Below are 18,193 nucleotides of genomic sequence, written 5' to 3' on the forward strand. Positions count from 1 at the left end.
AAATATTAGAAATTACTAGCTGCACATAACAAAACACAAAATACAAAAACACAAAAAGGAAAGGGAACTAAGAGAGGACAAAAAAACATGGTTAGCGATGAATTCATAGCTACAAAATTCTTACACAAATCCAAGAGCCTATGGACTCCCAACTCCTAATGCAGACTGTTCAAAACTGAAAATAGATGAATCTTGTGGACGTGGTTCTAAGGCATGGGAATTGGAGAATTTATATTCTAAATAGGGCTGTGCTCTGTTGGATAGAACAATTACATGGCTTGAGAATTTTCCTAGACTCATCATTGTTAATGGCAGTTCAAGTGACTTCTCTAGATTTATAATAGATGGCTTCAAAGATTCAACTGGTATTGACGTGGGCAAACTAGCTGTGGTTTTTCACCTACTGATAACCTCCCATTTAGATTACTGTAAAGTGTTTTATCCAGAGTTGTTCTAGAGTTTGGTCGAGGAACTACAAGTGATAGGGCTACTATATCTACTGCATATCTCTGCATATTTTTGCATATCTCAAAAATATGGACAATTAGTATATGGCAGCAAAATGTTAAAAGATGAGTGGTCATCCAGATTTTTGCAACTCTAACGTAAGCATTCCTAGAGTTGGTACAGAATGGAGCAATCAAGTGGCTGAGCATCACAAGGCAATGTGCATGTCTGAATGTTGCTAAAACAACCATACTGGCTATCAATTAGCTGCAAAGACAGGTCAAGAGTTTACTTTTTTGACATATACAATTCTGAACAACTTGACACCAGAATCTTTGACAAACCATCTTCACTAGTACAGATAAAATTAGTGACTAAGCTCATCAGAGGAGATTTTGCTTTTTTTTTTGCATATATATATTTATATAATATATATTATGTATTTATATGTGGGAAATGGTAACAAAATACCCCTTCCAATATAACGTTTGGATTCATAAAATGAAATTATATTTGTATTCATTTCCAAACTTGCTTAACATTATCAGTGTGTACTAATTACTGCTTTTATAGATCATTTTTACTTTGAAAACCATTTTGAAATCTCTTTTAAATGTATAATAATCTAACAATAAAAAATATCAGGGCAGGATATCCAAGTACTAAACCCTGGTGTTTCACAGTAAAAGGTTCTAGCTCTAGATTGTGAAATCAAACTCTTCTTCAGGTCATAGAAGTACTCTGCCAGCCAGAAGAGAGATTGAATGCTAGTTTAAATGGACATATACAGAGGTATCTGAAGGCTGTTTAAGAGATGACAGGGCTGAGCCCGAGGAAGGGGTCAAACACATCATCAGTCATGAGTCCCTGCATGCCCACGAGAGATCTACCTCCAGCCCACCTTGAATGCCTTCTTAATTCCCGCTCATTTCCCACTCAGATTCTTGTAGAGAGTTTAAGCTTTCAATAAATCTTTATACTCATTTGAACTGCCTGAATCTCCTGATTTCCCCGGTGCTTGACAGGTTGTGGTAAAATAAGTCAATATGGAAATCATGATGATACAAGTTCTGCCTGTTTTTATATATGATTGCATCCTAATGGCCACCATCTTAACTTTTTTGACTATGCCCTGAAGGTCACCCTTAATCCTATCATCAAGGCTGCTTCAAAGGCTCCTCTTATCAATTTGTACAATGCAAAAGGTACTGTCCTTGACAGTACCTCTGTGTTCTGACCTAGGCTTCCTGAGCCAGTAAAAAGTACACGATTAGTCCCAAAAAACCTCTTTTTATTTCAACGGCTGTGAATTCTGTTCATTCACAGCCCGTAATGAGTCACAAATAGTTTGTAAAGAGTCCGACAGAAGTCTGCCACAGTCCTTCAGGATAAGGCTGATAAGCACCCACCTTTATCTCCCTTGACACGCTGCCAAAGACCTAATTGTCAATTAGCTTTGCAAGGCCATACAGAGCACAGAGTCAAAACGGAGCTTCAGAATTTAAACTGACGAGAACGAATAAAGTAACTTCCTGCAAAGGCTCATGTCATCTTTGCTCCACCTTTATGTCTTATGGGAGGGGCCAGTCATCTACAAGCCTTACTCCCGAGTCGCCCCTTTTGTCTTAACTGTTCTTGTCTTCTGGCAGCTCTGCACATGCGTGCACTGGGAACATGCTCCCCCTGTTCCTCTGCCTCGCTGATGTCAGACTCTGGAGGCTCTGGAGTTAGCATATAACTCCCAGATGGCCCTGGCCCCATTTCTGCCTCTGAAGCAGAGCCCTCGTCCAAACCTTTACCAGACACCAGGACTGGCCCATGTTCCTCCCCAGCCTCCTCAGTCCGACTCTGCTGCCAGCTCTGCAGGCTGCCAGCGTACCACAACACTCTGCTTAAAGGATCAAAAGCTGAGAAGTTATGATGGCACTGAACAACTGACTTAAGGCCGTCTATAAAGTTGCAGCCATCAGGGAGTCTCCACAGTCATGTGACTGCAATTTCTAACATTCCCTGCTGGCTTCTACAAGCAAAGACAGTGGGGACATTAGTAGGAAGTCTGAAGTCACTCTGATTCTTGCCGCTTTTTCACCTGCACATGCTCCATAGCAACTCCTCTCCGCCCACTGCTGTACGCACGTATGCACCTCTCCACACTGTAGGGCACTTGCCCACAGCACCCCCATGGCATGCGCACATTCAAAGGACCTGCCCCTGCAACACCTGAACACCCACTAGTAACCACATGGTCCTGGGTTTATGATGGCAGCTTGAACTGCAGGTTTGCCATCGCTAAGTGATATAGTCATACAACATCATGTTTTACAATCGCATTGCTTAGTAATGGAAATGCCAGTCCCAATTCCTGTCATAATCCAAGGATTATCCGTAATCTGGCTAAAGTATGTTTATCTAGCTGAATCAAGATTCTGCACAATACAATTTATATCAAAGTTCATATGCAGTTTCAGAATAGTAGATAATGTGCTAGCCATGAGAAGCATCACATTTCCTCAGGTAAAAGAGCAGGGGTGAAATGCTCCCAGATCGGATTGGACCGGATCACCTTATCCGATAGCGATCTTGGCTGGTGGTTCAGCGATCCGGTAGCGATGGCGGAGCATAGCTCCGCCCACCCACCTTGGTGTCATTACCCACCTTGGGTAGCTCCGCCCACCCATCTTGGTTTTAATCAGGAAGTAATGTGTTTTTTACCTTATGTGCATGCGCAGGTTTTGCACATGCGCAGAAGGTCTGTGTGCACCTGAGACATGTGCACATGGCGCGTGCACTTCTGAACCAGTAAGGAAGGTAAGTAGATTTAACTCCTGTAAAAGAGTACTTATATTCAATACTTAGAAGAATTTTAAATAATCCTGAAATAAATAGATGTCTAAGTCACTCAGATTTAAATGCAATTGCTTTTATTTATTTATTTATTTACTTACTTACTTATTGACATATTTGGACAAACTTGCAATATTTCTTTCTCTTATTGCACTGCGCTTCTTTTTGCTAGGAAGAAAGCCAGTTAATTGGAATGAACATGGAGTTAACCAAGATATAATTATACTAAAACGAGATGGAATGCATTGGCCTATAATGCTATATATAGTATAATGTTTATACTTGAATTAGGGGAAGAGATTTTCTGAGTTTCAAGAGAAAACAACAAATTAAATAGCCTAGTTCTAGTCTCAAAAGTTTCAAGAAGCCTATTATCACGTAGATTTTGATTATATGCTAATCAGTGTGCTTATTATAATAGAATGTGAGGATGACTTCAGTATTGTAGTGAAGTTATCAACAAATAGTAAAACCTTTTAATGCAGCCCTCAGAACTTTTATAATACAATGAATATATTAAGAATATTAGGGCTGTAATCCTATATCCAATTTGGCTAGAAATAAATTCATTTTAGACAGGCATAAGATTGTGTTGTCAGGGAAAACCAAAACAAAGGAGAATATTTTTCTCTGTGTTTTTTGCAGAATTAATTTTCAAAAATGAAAACTACACATTTCTAAATAAGTTTTCATAGAAGTAAGAACTAAATGGCATAGGTTTTAACTTTCATGGAAAAACGGAAATTCTGGCATACAATTGCTTGTGGAAGGCTCAGCACAGGGACAGATTAACATATAGGGGAAAGGGTCTTTGAACTGCTATTGTAATACAGTATAATATTACACAATTGGGGTATGTAATAATGATTGATAGGTTTTTTTATGAAATGGTAAGTGATGGGTGGTTGCTATGCTTCAAAAAGATATTGTTCTTTCTCATTTTAGCACATTTGTCGGTTTTTTTAAGGAGAAAGGAAAAAAAGGGAAGTACTAGAAAAACAAAGGCGAATCAAAACCGAATAATTACACCATGAAAGAAAATCAGCATTAAAAGCATCCTTTCCATCTTATTCTTAATGCTGTAAAAAAACTATAGCAAACACCAGTCATCCTCCCATGTTCTGCAGTGAATATTTTTAATAAACTTTTATTAATTTTTGAAAAGAATATAAAAATTAATATCAACTAATATAACATAAGAACAAGAAAAAAACAAGAAAGAAAATAGTGCACAGAGAATAAAAGAAAAATGATACAAAATAGCTTCCAGTCTTCTTTATATAATTGCAGTTATATAGGTACAATTATAAGCTTTTCTATTTGGTTACAACTTAACTATTTTTTCTGTAATCTATCCTGTCTAATCATCAAAACCATAAATCATAAATACGTTTTTTTCTCTTTTCACACAAAGTCTATAAAGAGTTGCAGTTGGCAATAAATGTAGCTACTGTAATTCTCTCTTCTCTGATCAAAGAAGTTAATTTAACCATCTCAGCAAGGTCCATCTATTTCACCAACCATCCCTCCATTGGGGATACAGTAATATTGAATTTTTCTATCTTTGTGCATACAATAATCTTGCTTCAGTTATTGTGTACAAAAATTCCATGATTGGTATCCAACTTCATATATGTTCACCAAACATGATAAAATGTCCCTTCTTGTTATTCACTTTTCCAGTATAAATCTGAAGATAATGTATCTGGTGGTATATATTTATATTACTTCATTTTATTAAAAAATTATTTTAAGTCTATAATGTAATATAAATTTTAATCCTTTCCACATATTCTCCCATTGTTCCATCTGTCTATTATAACCAAAAATTGTAGCCCACTGTCATATATTCTTTCACTTTTTTCTTTCAAATTTCAATAAACGTTTATAATTTTAGCAATTACATGTTCATCATTTGTACACAATTCTTTTTGAAATGTAGTCTTACAATATTCACAACCATATAGTCTTTCATCTATTTTAAATTAAATTTATTAATTATAAATAAGAGAATCATTGATAATTGAATCCTCTGTCACCAGTTCTTCTCTTGATTTTATTTTATACTCGCCTTAACAAAATTCTAATGCCTCTCGATAAATTAACCATTTGTGTTTGCCTGTTCCTCATCTATAAAATGCTTCTTGTGTCTAGATACACAAAATTTATTTTGGGGCACAACTTGAATTTGTATCCATTCCGTGTTCTTCTCTAACAAGAGTTTTTAAAATCCACTTTGATTTTGAATTTATGCCACCAATATCCATGCCGTCCAAATCTCAAATCATAGTATTCTAACTCCAAAAGCCTTCTATTTCTCAATAACACCCACTCTTTCATCCAAACCATCATCCAAAGGAACTAGCAAGCTGCCAAATACAAATTCAAATCAGGTAAGCCCAGTCCTCCTCTTTTCTTTGTCTCTTGGAATATCTTGTTATATTTAAATCGTGGTGTTTTTTTCTCCTGCCACTCAACAGTGAATATTTCACTAGATGATCTGATGCAGAATTTAAAGAACAATATGAAACAGAAAGTCAAGGCAGTCCTCCCCCACAATTAGTAACTAAGAGGGTGGAATGAACAAGAATGGATCTTTCATTTTTATTGCAGTATCTCACTGATATTTTGCATCACTTTGAAATTTGATCCAGGACTCATTGGTTTCACACTATGGCCTATCTTCAGGAGCTATTCTTTGAAATTATTGAAAGCTGGTAATTTCCTAGAATTGCTACAGTTCTACAGCCAGCCTCTTTTCCCATTAGCAACACCTGTAAATCTCCCCACCCCAAATTCAGTCTGCAGTTTCTGGAACTTGTTACTTCTTTGTATGGATTATATTCCTTTCTGTGGAATATATCTGCCCTTTCCCCCTCAATGCAAGTGTGGCTGTTATTCCTTATTTGATCACCATTACTGATAAAATCTCACGCGCTAAATGTTTTTCTCCAAATGGCAGGTACATTTAATAATAAAAAATAATAATTCATAAAACTTGTATGCTGCCAGGCTCCCAACAATTCTTGGAATAGATTTATTCAGGAAAATTATGCAAATGTATTAATCAGCAATTAGGTACATGAATATTAATCAATAACTCAGTTCCATAAATTTTGTAAGTGCATTCAAAAATATCCTTGTTTTCATCAAGAGAGCCAAACTAAATCACCAAAACTGACAGGCAAAAAAGAAAGAAGAATCCCAACTGCTGAAGCAATATGTAATCTCGGCCTTGGCAACTGTGGAAAACACCTGGTTGCAAAATTGCTGGTCATTAATTTTCACAGCTTTGAAATGCAATAGAGGATGGTGGGAAGATAATTAGGAAGCTATGGAGGGTTTAATGACTTTTGTTTACATTTCTTTAACATAGCTTCCAACAATTGTAATTTCTTATTTGATTTTCCAAACAAAATGCTTAGGCATATGTATATTACAATGGATGTAGGTATCTTAACATCAAATGCTATTTCTTTTTGTGTGGAAGGGGTAGGGTAATTGTAATCTGCTACCAGGTAGTAAGACAGAACACTTATTTACATTCCTCTATGCCTCAGGCTTTTTTCTTTTTTCTTTTTTTGCCTTTTTTCTTTTCTTTTTCTTTTTAGAGTCAGTTTCGTGTAGTCATTAAGATACCAGGATAGAAACTAGGAGGCCTTGAGCTCAAGTCCTATCTTAGACACAAAGCCAGCTTGGTAACCTTTTGCCAAACACTCTCCTTCAACCCTCAGAAGAACACAATGGCAAATCACTTCTGAAAATCAATACTGACTCAAAGGCACAAAAAAATAGATAAATAAAAATTTGTCAGCTTTAAGGAAAGATATGAGCACTGATTGGCTCAAAGTATTTCTTGTATTTCAAGGTCAAAAGAGCCAAAGATGATTTTATTCTATTTATTTATTTATTTATTTATTTATTCAATTTATATGCCGCCCCTCTCCGAAGACCCAGGGCGGCTCACAATACACTAAAAAAATCACTATAAAAACACTTAAAAATTAAAAACATTAAAAACATTAAAACCCACTCACACCATTCATGGACAGATCTCGTCAGATCGCAAAGCGAGATCAATGGCCTCAGGCCTGCTGGAAAAGCCAGGTCTTCACCGCTTTTCGGAAGGCCAATAGGGTGGGGATGGTCCAGACCTCAGGAGGTAACTGGTTCCAGAGAGCTGGGGCAGCCACAGAGAAGGCCCTCCCCCGCGGGCCCGCCACCCGGCATTGTTTAGCTGACGGGACCCAGAGGAGACCAACTGTGGGATCTTAGCGGTCCCTGGGAGCTATGCGGTAGAAGGTGGTCTCGAAGATAACCTGGCCCTGAGCCATGTAGGGCTTTAAAGGTAATAACCAACACCTTGAAATTTAAGACCTTATTTAAAGTACCTGACAGAAATATAATTTAAACATCATGTTTGGAGAATGAAATTAAGGGTCTTCCTCTTTTTCTTCTAAAAAATTAAAATACAGTATGTTTTGTGGATGTGTAAAAAAAGCTATAAATTCTTCTCTCTTACTGTCATTTTAACCCATCCTGACAATGGATCTCAATGATGATCATAATCAAAATTCTGCATCTTCCTGTTCACATGTGTACTATCAATCAGAGAGTTCTGCCAAAAAAGAGAATTTTAGCAGTAACGTTTTTCTCATTCTCTCATCTTGGGCAAGTGATAAGAGGAACCTGTAATACTGACAAGCAGGACAAATTGCAGGGGTACACTCCTTAACATTGTGATCTGGCTACTTTAGCTGAGAACATTTCTATTACATTAAGAATTTGATGGAAATAATCTCATTTAAAATATTCCATGCAAATGTTGAAAAGAAACACCACCACCCACCTTTAATATGTTTAGCCTAGAGTCAAATAACAATCCAGCTTGTTTTTGAAATGGAAGGGAACTCAAGCAATTTATACTGCAGTAAGATAGCAGTTCCTCAAGTTGTAATCCTCCATATTTGCTAGAATTATGCTTCCAGAATTCCCAGATGAAGGAACATATCAACAACATATCTGAAACAAACTAAAATGGTACTATGGGTTTATTAACAGAAAAACAGCGAATTTTGTCTTGCTATATACCCAGTCCTTTTGACTTATTCATTCATCATCCATTTCAACAAGTGATTTTAAGCAATATAATCCTATCCAAGTTTACAGTGCTTGAAAATAAATCCCTTCTCAATCAATTGAATATATTCCTTCCTAAAAATGCTTAGCATTGCTACATTAATTGCAATTAAAAAAAAAAACTTGATCATAATATGTCTGCTGTCTACTCTTACACCTATATTTGACAGCTACTGTTATGCTGATATTATGATCAATCCTTTGTCTGGCATATCACCTGTTATTTACATAACTCTTTTCAATTCTTCTTATATTCCGTTTGATTTAATTATATCCATATAGTTTTTATATTATGGTTTGCTCCACCTTTGAGCAATTTAGTGCAAATAATAGGATAAATTGTATTCAAACATTTTTCACATTAAGTAAGTTGTGTGCATATTCAAATTTATCTTACAATAATATGTAAAATAATGATCAAATATTTACATATTTAAAAATGATGCCATGTTTTTTTCTTTAGCTTTAGCATGAAGATAAAACTAGCTGAAAAAAGAATCAAATGTATGCACTACTATATTTGGTCCACTGTTTTAATATATCTACTGCATATGGAAACTGGTAGGTTTGATAAAGAAATGTAAAATAAGAAAAAAAGAAAAAGTGTTAGTCAAACGTGAACATTAATTCTAAGCAATTTATACTATTCAGTCCTGTGACATTTGTGAGAAATGAATCAATGCCCTCTTCTCTTATTAAAAAGAGCTAAATTATTTATATAAAAACTACAGATACCCATTCCTAAAGATATGAGTTTAGCTATTCCAAAGCAATGGAAATAAAATGGATTATGGGCCTTAAAATCTAGCCAAATTATTATAGCATGACACACATAATAAATTAATTTGAACCAATTTTATATGAAGAAATATTATGTCACCTTCAGTTGGCAGGTATCCATAGATTCACCAAAAAATTGCAGAATAATATGAAATGTTCCATTTTGAAACAAATCAAAAGTCAGATATTTTTTTCTTTACTTTCTTAGAAAAAATATCCAAGTCATGAAGAATTATTTATTAAGTCTATTAAAATGCCATTAAAAATAGTAAGTTTTTAAATTCTCTGAAACTCTTCCTTTAACCCAGATATTGGGGGGTGGGGTGTTAACTTAAAATTTAATTGCTTGGTGATCTTTTGAGGAGAATTATTTCTAAAGAAAAGGAAAAAAATGGTAAAAATTAAAGGCCTGAATGAAATTGGAAACTGATAACACTATGGACAGCATGACAAACTGTGTTGATTTTCTTTGAACGTACTCTCTATATCTACAAAGGAGCCAACTGATAGTCAATTAAAATATAATGAAAACTTAACAATGGAACAGAGAAGAAAAAAAATCAAAATGTTATTTCAATAAAACATAAAAAATAAATACAATGATTATAATTGAAAAGTGATAAAATTTTAATGTAGAATTAAATTCACACTAATAATAAAAGTATGAAAGTTAATTTTATAACTTTTTAAGAAGTTATAAAATTTAAAGATTTTACATTTTAAAAGAATTTTGTTTTGACAATTTTCTTAAATGAAGATCCTGTTAGTGCAAAATGCCAAATTAAGAACTAATACGTTAACAATCATAATAAAGATTGTAGAAAGGAACTGGCAAACAACAAAGTTTATTTTTCCAAAATAGTTTCCACAAATTTAACACAAATTTCAGGTATTATCTGAAATTATAGATAAGAGTATATCATTTCTTCAAATGTGGTCAGTTAGTTACAGTTTAATTATTGTGACATTGTCACTTTTATTTGTAATTATATCAGAATAGATATTGATACAATTCTAGGATGCAGGTCCAGGCCATATTGTAAAGAGTGTGAGGTTTTGAGGTTGTTAGGAATCAAAACAAAGAACTATTATATAAACTGTGTTTTCTTTAACTTTATTAGTATAGTACATATTATGCTTGACAGAAAATCCCGAGTTTTAAGGAATTGGGTAGGGCAAAGTGAGTTTTTATTTTACAAACTCTAAGGAAAAATATCAGCAGTGCTGAGTAACAAAAGTTTTTTTTTCCTTTTCCTTTATTTCATTTTATTATTTGAAGTTTTAGAAAAACTATAACTCAGTTTGGTTAGAATTGGAAACGGTAACTAACTCTGAGATCTTGGAAAAAGAAAGTAGAGAAAAATCAGTAAACAAAGGAACTCTTGACTAGACAAGTTCTCATTATCATTAGGAGAAAATAAAATGGCCTTGGATGTTCCCTGATTCCTAGGGGACTGCCTGCACTCTAGGTTTCAGGGCTTTATATAAGTTTCAGACATGGATAGTTTTACATCAGGACTTCCATTCCTCAGCTGCTATCAGCAGCTGGTGATTACTTCAGCCAGCTGATATGCCCACTCTCCTATATACACATTCTCTCATTTTTGCATTACTCATAGTTTGAAAATCACTTTGACTACTATAACATAATTATGTTAATGTCAAATGAGTCACTGAGAAACAGAAAGCTCTTGTGTATCAGACTTCAGTTCTAGGTCAGTTTCTGAATGCGGTGTATACTTCTACACCACAGAAGGATGGGGCCAATCAGAGGTAAGCAACAGAATTACTGGGTAGTGAGAGTCGTTAAATTACAAGCCTGGGTTAGAAGGAAAGTTGATTTTAATGCAATTCAGGGTCACTGGTTTATTATTTCACAGGCAAGCTAGCAGGCAGCTATTTCTAGTAAACAAGTTAGAACTATATGGAGGGAAAGTTTGGACACTTTTTTTTCTTTTTGAGCACTCTTAAGCACAAGGACGGAGGCAGAAGGAGAAGGAGAAGCTAACGTAGGATTAAGTATGTTTAAATCCAGTGAAATCACTGAAGATGTGTCTAACTTTGGTTTGAATAATACAATAGTTAACTATCTAGATATCAGCAATAAGTGTCACATGTACAGTGCTTTCCTTTGTAAATTGACTCAGAATAAAGCCTCACTTAGCACAATGGATTTATGGATTAGAAACATTATATAATGCATTCAAGTTTAAGTATTTATCTTGTGGTGGGCCAAGTATTTCCTCTCTTTTTCTAGGTTTCTAATTGTGTAAAACTATGTTTTGTAACAAACAACAATGGGCTATGAGAAAATATCTATAGCTCTAGCAACCACTACAGTAAAGGATCTCTTGAATATTGCTCAAAAATGAGAAAACAGTAGTAGTTTTAAAGCGAATTTAAAAAAATGTCTAAAGACATCTATCTACATACATACTCTATCCAACTATTTTTTCTACTTGCTTAATTTTCATGTATATGAATGTTGTCTTACTGTTATGTTTTGAAACTTGATTGTATACTGTTGATTGTTATATTATGACATTTTATGATAGCAGGATTGGGGTGTGATTGTTGTTACTTTTTTACTGCAGATGGTTCATTGTTTAGCTATTATATCGGTTCTAGAATTGGAGTAAATTATTACAAGTTATAATGAAATTCGTGGCATGCACAGTAGCTAAATAAATTCCTCTCTCTAAAGAAGTTTCCCCATTTCTTACAAGGAAATATATTCATTTAAAACTGACCTGTTTGATAAGCAAAGCACCTTTTTATTTAAAGTACTCTATACTTTGAATAAGATGGACTAATACGTAGATCTTATTTTCAGCCAGTTTATCTTGTACAATCTTAATGTTGTCATGCTAAGGAGCTTTACAGGCTACTCAAGCATTTCTTTCAGAATTTGGGTTTAATGGGTGGCTATTTCTACAATTAATATGTATTCTATATTTTTCAACAAGAATGCTGATATAAGTAACTTGTTCTTTTACTTTTTTGTACATCAAAACATCGGTCCCAGTGATTTTGATTCACATATATGTAGCAGTTTACCCATGCTAAAGACATGGTTAAGAAATTATTTACTCAAATGAACATAATACATATTTTCCCTAAATGCAAATATTTGCTGCCAGGATCCCAGTCAGAAGTGGGACTGTTATTATTTTATTAAATAGTTTTGATTCAACTACTAACAAATATTCTCTGAGCATATAACAAAGTAAAAGAATAAAATGACAATATAATCCAAGGAATAAAATGACAATATAATCCAAGGAAAAAAGAAGAACAAAAACATCCATACTAAACATCCCAGTTTAGTATGATCAGTTACAAATAACAAAATTAATACCTACCCCTTAATTTGCTCATTGACCTCAATGGGCTTTAGCAAATTTAGAGGGATTTTACGAAGGTTAGTTGTGGAGAAGAGACAAAATACTCCAATTGATCAAAACAACTTCCAGGATTGTGGTCTCATATCTGAGCTGCACTTTTCTTTGCATCTATAAACACATTTGATGCAAATTTTATGAGGGGGGTGTTTCTTGAATGAGGAAAGTTTAGAAGTGTAACCGTGTTTATCTGTTTAAATAAGAACAGCAATTGTACCCTATAAAACGTTAGCAAAAGGTATGATTCCTGCTAAAATTTATATTTTAAAATCTGTTTTGTTTCACGTAAATAATCACCTTACTTTTTCACTAAAATCAGGGACAATCAAAGAGTTTCGCTTTTTACAACATACTTAGCCATATATTGAACAGTATCCTCTCACCCCTCTCTTGTACATAAAACAATATAGAGCTCTTAATTCAACTTATCATCAGAAACACAATTTCAAGCAAAAACATTTTGTAGGCTGATGCAAAGGAATATTACACTTGCAAAAAAAAAAAAGGAACAGTACAGATTTCTTTGGTGACTATCATTACAAATAAGCTGCTGTCAATATAGCTGCAGCAAATTTTCTGAATACTCTAAACTTTCAGGAAAGAAAATAGATAACATTGTTACAGCAATATGATTATTTACATTTGTTTGTATAGTTCTGAAAAAAGGGGGAGTCTCTTTATAGGCATCCTCAAAAATTATCTGAGTAAAATACCACAGGCATAACCAGGGTTTACATGTACCTGAGAGAATGGAAAGGTGAGCCATTCAGCTGTACTCAGAATGTGAGGCCATCATCCATCTCTTCGAAAACTCCATGTCTATCTGTTATCCTGACTTTTCATCTTTCTTGCTGCCTTCTCCTTCTGATCTGGGACTTCTGTTAATAAACTCAATCTCCTTTGCCCCTACAGCCCCCAACGAACCAACTGTTGTTACTAAACTGAGTGGAAATGCTAAGTCACATAATAGGTGACTAATAAGCGCCCTATAATTCTTCACTAGCCATGATCTAAATATGAAGCAATAGCATCATCTCGACCTTAAGGTGAGTGAGGGGCTATATTTCAGAATGGTGCCCCTTGTTCCAAAGATAGCCTACTAAAGGCAAGATCTGTTGCTTAAAAGCCATTAGAGTTATAAATATTTCTCTATGATCCTTTACTGCTCTATTAAGTCATTTTCTGCTTTTTGGTATTTACTTCAAATGGTTTATTTTTTGAAGAACAGAGACTTTTCAAAAGAGCATTTAAAAATTTACTGTAATTTAAAAAACAAAATATTACATTGTAATGTGTTGATACAAAATTGGTTGAAAAGAGTTGCTTATAAAGTACTGGTAGTCCTCAACCTACAACCTTATGTTTAATGACCATTCAAAATTACAATGACATTAAAAAAAGTGGCTTATGACAATTTTTCACACTTATGACCTTTATTCTCATGGTCATGTGATCAAAATTGGGATGTTTGGCAACTGACTCATATTTATGATGGTTGCAGTGTCCCAGGTTTTGTAGCCTTCGAGTGAGCAAAGTTAATGGGGGAGTCAGATTCACTTAACAACCGTGTCACTAACTTAACTACTGCAGTGATTCACTTAACAACTGTAGCAAGAAAAGTTGTAAAATGGGGCAAAATTCACTTAACAACTGTCTCATTTAGCAACAGAAAATTTGGGCTCAAATGTGGTTAAGTCAAGGTCTACTTGTAAGCTGTATGAGAGTGTGTGAAAAACTGAATAACGTCGGTTTAGAAAAATAAACCTAAGTTCAAATTTTTGACAGTCATGATGCTCAACTAAACCTGACCTGTCTCATAATACTACCATAGTGAGATAAACATAAAGTGGAGAAGGAAGAAAAACATGTTTGTCATAATTCTTTCAAAATAAGATGAATAAAAATGGCATAAATAAACTATGCATTCCTAAAAAAATTATGCTAATAGGAATATAAGATAGGGACTGTTAATATAGTTATGAAAATGTTAATATACAATGATATAAAACAATATATACAGCATTGCAATATAAATGTCCACATGGGGCTGGGGAAGTGATATCACTTGCATAATAACATCATTGTGCAAATTGTTATGTAATTCATGCCAGTCATGTGGTGTGACTGATGCAAAGGCAGAGGACAGGTCTCAATTTAGCATATAAAAGGGAACTTCACAAAAATTAATAATCTCATTTGATGAAGAGAGGCAATTTATCAACCACCTATTATTAATTTTAAACTTTGCTCAAAGGAGGTAGCTATTATAAGCAGGAAGAAGAAAACACTTTCCTAGGCCTTTCATCTGTTTTCTGTCAGACCAACTAAATGTCCTTGATAATTCAGAATAAAGCTTAAGAAAACAACTTTTCTCCTTGAATTTTGCATGATTGGTAGACATTGACAGAGTTCCTTCACTAAGCATTTTTCAACACTTTTTGAAGCCTATTCTGTGTCTTCCTAGCCCTATTCCATTAGCCTAATGGTCAGACCACTATCAAGAGTGGCAATAGTAGGACTGGCAGAACAAAGCTCAAAAAATCTGAACAACCATCTCTGCCACCTTGTTTGTGCTTTTTGCTACCCATATTTGATAGCCTTAGGCAATGACTCAAGTGATCCTTGTTTTTTTTTTCATTACAGAAAACTCTGGCATATCTGACTTCAAACCATAGTAGAGATATGAGTTATAAACTACTCATGACTCTATATGACAACTACATATTTGGAACAAAAAGTGAAATTTGGGTATTATTATAGGTGATGTATTTCATCAATGTTGAACTGCATTTTTTTCTTTCAAATACATCAGTTTCTGCTGCACTTCAATTTGACAACTTCCTCAAAATGCATTACAATTTAATTTAAAACATCTTTAAAATAATGAAATGTCCCAAGATTGCTATTAGGGCAGACCAATCAAAATTTGCATTCTCCAGAACTCTTCATGAGCCTAGATGAAAGGCAAATAGGATAAGAAAATAACACTGGATACTATTTTATTTATTATAAATATATAATTTCTACCTTGCTTGTATTATGCACTATTTAGGGTGGCTTATGTTAACACAGTAAATTACAATTTAATTGCAGTAAGATAATAGCATAATTACATGAAAATTTTTTTGATAACAATCTAACTCCTGCACTCCACCACTATTAAAGAAAGTATCAACTTGAGAAAATTCCACGGTTATAATGTAATCACAAGATAATCCTTTTTCTCATTCATATTATCTGGATCTCCACCATAGTTAAAGCTAGGAAGCTAATTCAGGAGAGAGGCAATCCTAAAATATCTTGGACTTCAATCTTTGAGAAATTTGAACTGTACTGAATTGTGCCTGAAAACAAATCTAGTGTAGTGTGTAAGTAGTGTGTTCTTTTGGTTTGGTAATGCTTATCTGCATTTTTATCTGACCCTTGCATCATTCATTAATTTACAAGATTTTATGAGCATCATGATACAGGTAATGTAGTTCAGATTAATTACAAGCTTTGTGTCACTAAAGTCAGGTCTGACCTCATCAAGAATAGGTATCTATTTAATATCTATTTACTATCTATTCAAACTAGGGAAAGTTACTTATAACCTCAGTTTCCACATACTTGCAGAATTTACAAATAACTAGACAACCTCGGTTCATCATTTCAAAGTTATTTCCTTATTGTACCAAATTTCTCAATGCCATCAACAATGGTGGCCTCCAGAGAATGGTAAAGGACAGGAAGGCTTGGAGGAACGTTGTCCATGGGGTTGCGATGGGCCGGACATGACTTCGCAATAACAAATAGATATCAATCTGAAAATTCATTCTTCAAGGAAATTATTCTCTGAGCCAAAACAGATTGCATTTGTATTTGAATTCATCTGCTTTCTGACTAGTTACATCTTCCTTTATCCTAGATTACCTTTGTTACTCTTCTTCCAGGACATTATTGACTCTACATATTATTTCAGAACATTAGTAGCTTTCTTGGTGACAAGACCTATTATTTTCTGACATCTTCATCCTCATAGTATAACATATAGCATAACAAATTCCCAAATCTCTTGATAACTTTTTCTAATGGTTTCATGCAGATTTTTATTTTTTATTTTTTTATTTTTTTTGTCAAGCATATATAAGTTAACAGGTAAAAGTATAAACATAATTTGAATACATGAAAAGTGTAAGTAAAAAGAAATATTAGGACAGGGACAGTAGGTACACTGGTGCACTTATGCACACCCCTTACAGATCTCTTAGGAATGGGGTGAGGTCAACAGTAGACAGTTTAAGGTTAAAGTTTTGGGGGTTTGGGGAAGAAACTACAGTGTCAGGTAGTGGATTCCAGGCATTGACCACTCTGTTACTGAAGTCATATTTTTTGCAATCGAGTTTGGAGAGGTTTACCTTGAGTTTGTATCTATTATTTGCTCATGTATTGTTGTGGTTGAAGCTGAAGTAGTCATTGACAGGTAGGACATTGTGGCAGATAATTTTATGTACTATGCTTAGGTCTGACTGAAGTTGGCATAGTTCTAAATTGTCTAAACCCAAAATTTGGAGTCTGGTGGCATAAGGTATTTTATTGCAGGTAGAGGAATGGAGGACTCTTCTCGTAAAATATCTCTGGATTCTCAATTGTATTTATGTCCAATATGCAGTGCGGGTTCCAGACAGATGAGCTGTATTCAAGAATTGGTCTAGCAAATGTTTTGTATGCTCTAGTTAGTAGTACAATATTACCAGAGAAGAAGCTACGTAAGATTAGGTTAACAACTCTTAATGCCTTTTTGGCAATGTTGTTACAGTGGGCTCTGGCACTTAGATATTTAGAAATGAGTACTCCAAGGTCATTGAGAGAGTGAGGGTCATCTACAAGGTCATGTCCATTTAATTTGTATTTTATGTTTTGATTTTTTTTGCCAATGTGCAAGACAGAGCATTTAGTTTATTTAGTTTATTTGATTTGTATACCGCCCTACTCCCGAAGGACTCAGGGCGGTGAACAGCCAACAATAAAATACATAAATACACAAAATTTAAAAAACCCGATAAAATCAAATTAAACTTTTTGGCCCAGACAAATTAAAATACCCCAATAATTTAAAAACAGATTAAAATTTACATATTTAAAAAGGGAAGAGATCAGGCCAAGCCCGCTTGATGGAATAAAAAGGTCTTCACAGCACGGCGGAAGGAGCGCAGATCCGGGATCCTCCGTATCTCCGGGGGGAGCTCATTCCAGATGGTAGGTGCCCCCACAGAGAAGGCTCTCCCCCTAGGGGCCGCCAGTCGACACTGTTTGGCTGACGGCACCCGGAGGAGTCCCTCTCTATGAGAGCGTACTGGCCGGTGGGAGGCTATTGGTGGTAGTAGGCGGTCTCGTAAATAACCAGGCCCTAAGCCATGGAGCGCTTTAAAGGTGGTAACCAAAACCTTGAAGTGCACCCGGAAGACCACCGGGAGCCAGTGCAGCTCGCGCAGGAGAGGTGTTACATGGGAGCGCCATGTCGCTCCCATTACCACCTGCGCGGCCGCACTCTGCGCCAGTTGGAGCCTCCGGGTGCTCCTCAAGGGGAGCCCCATGTAGAG

The 18,193-nt window shown here is 35.0% G+C and overlaps 1 protein-coding gene and 1 long non-coding RNA gene across 2 annotated transcripts in view; one reads left to right on the forward strand and one right to left on the reverse strand.

The window, feature by feature from the left end:
• ATF3 (activating transcription factor 3) overlaps nt 1-18,193 on the reverse strand; it is a 42,772-nt gene that overhangs the window by 18,053 nt on the left and 6,526 nt on the right. The gene's annotated exons all lie outside the window — the stretch shown is intronic.
• LOC132712072 (uncharacterized) lies at nt 10,917-15,378 on the forward strand. The gene is made up of 3 exons (XR_009622783.2): nt 10,917-10,983; nt 13,524-13,657; nt 15,255-15,378. It is a non-coding gene; the product is annotated as an uncharacterized LOC132712072 (long non-coding RNA).

This window comes from Pantherophis guttatus, chromosome 1, assembly GCF_059756535.1.
Source record: "Pantherophis guttatus breed Tessera chromosome 1, ASM5975653v1, whole genome shotgun sequence".
Classification (NCBI taxonomy): domain Eukaryota; kingdom Metazoa; phylum Chordata; class Lepidosauria; order Squamata; family Colubridae; genus Pantherophis; species Pantherophis guttatus.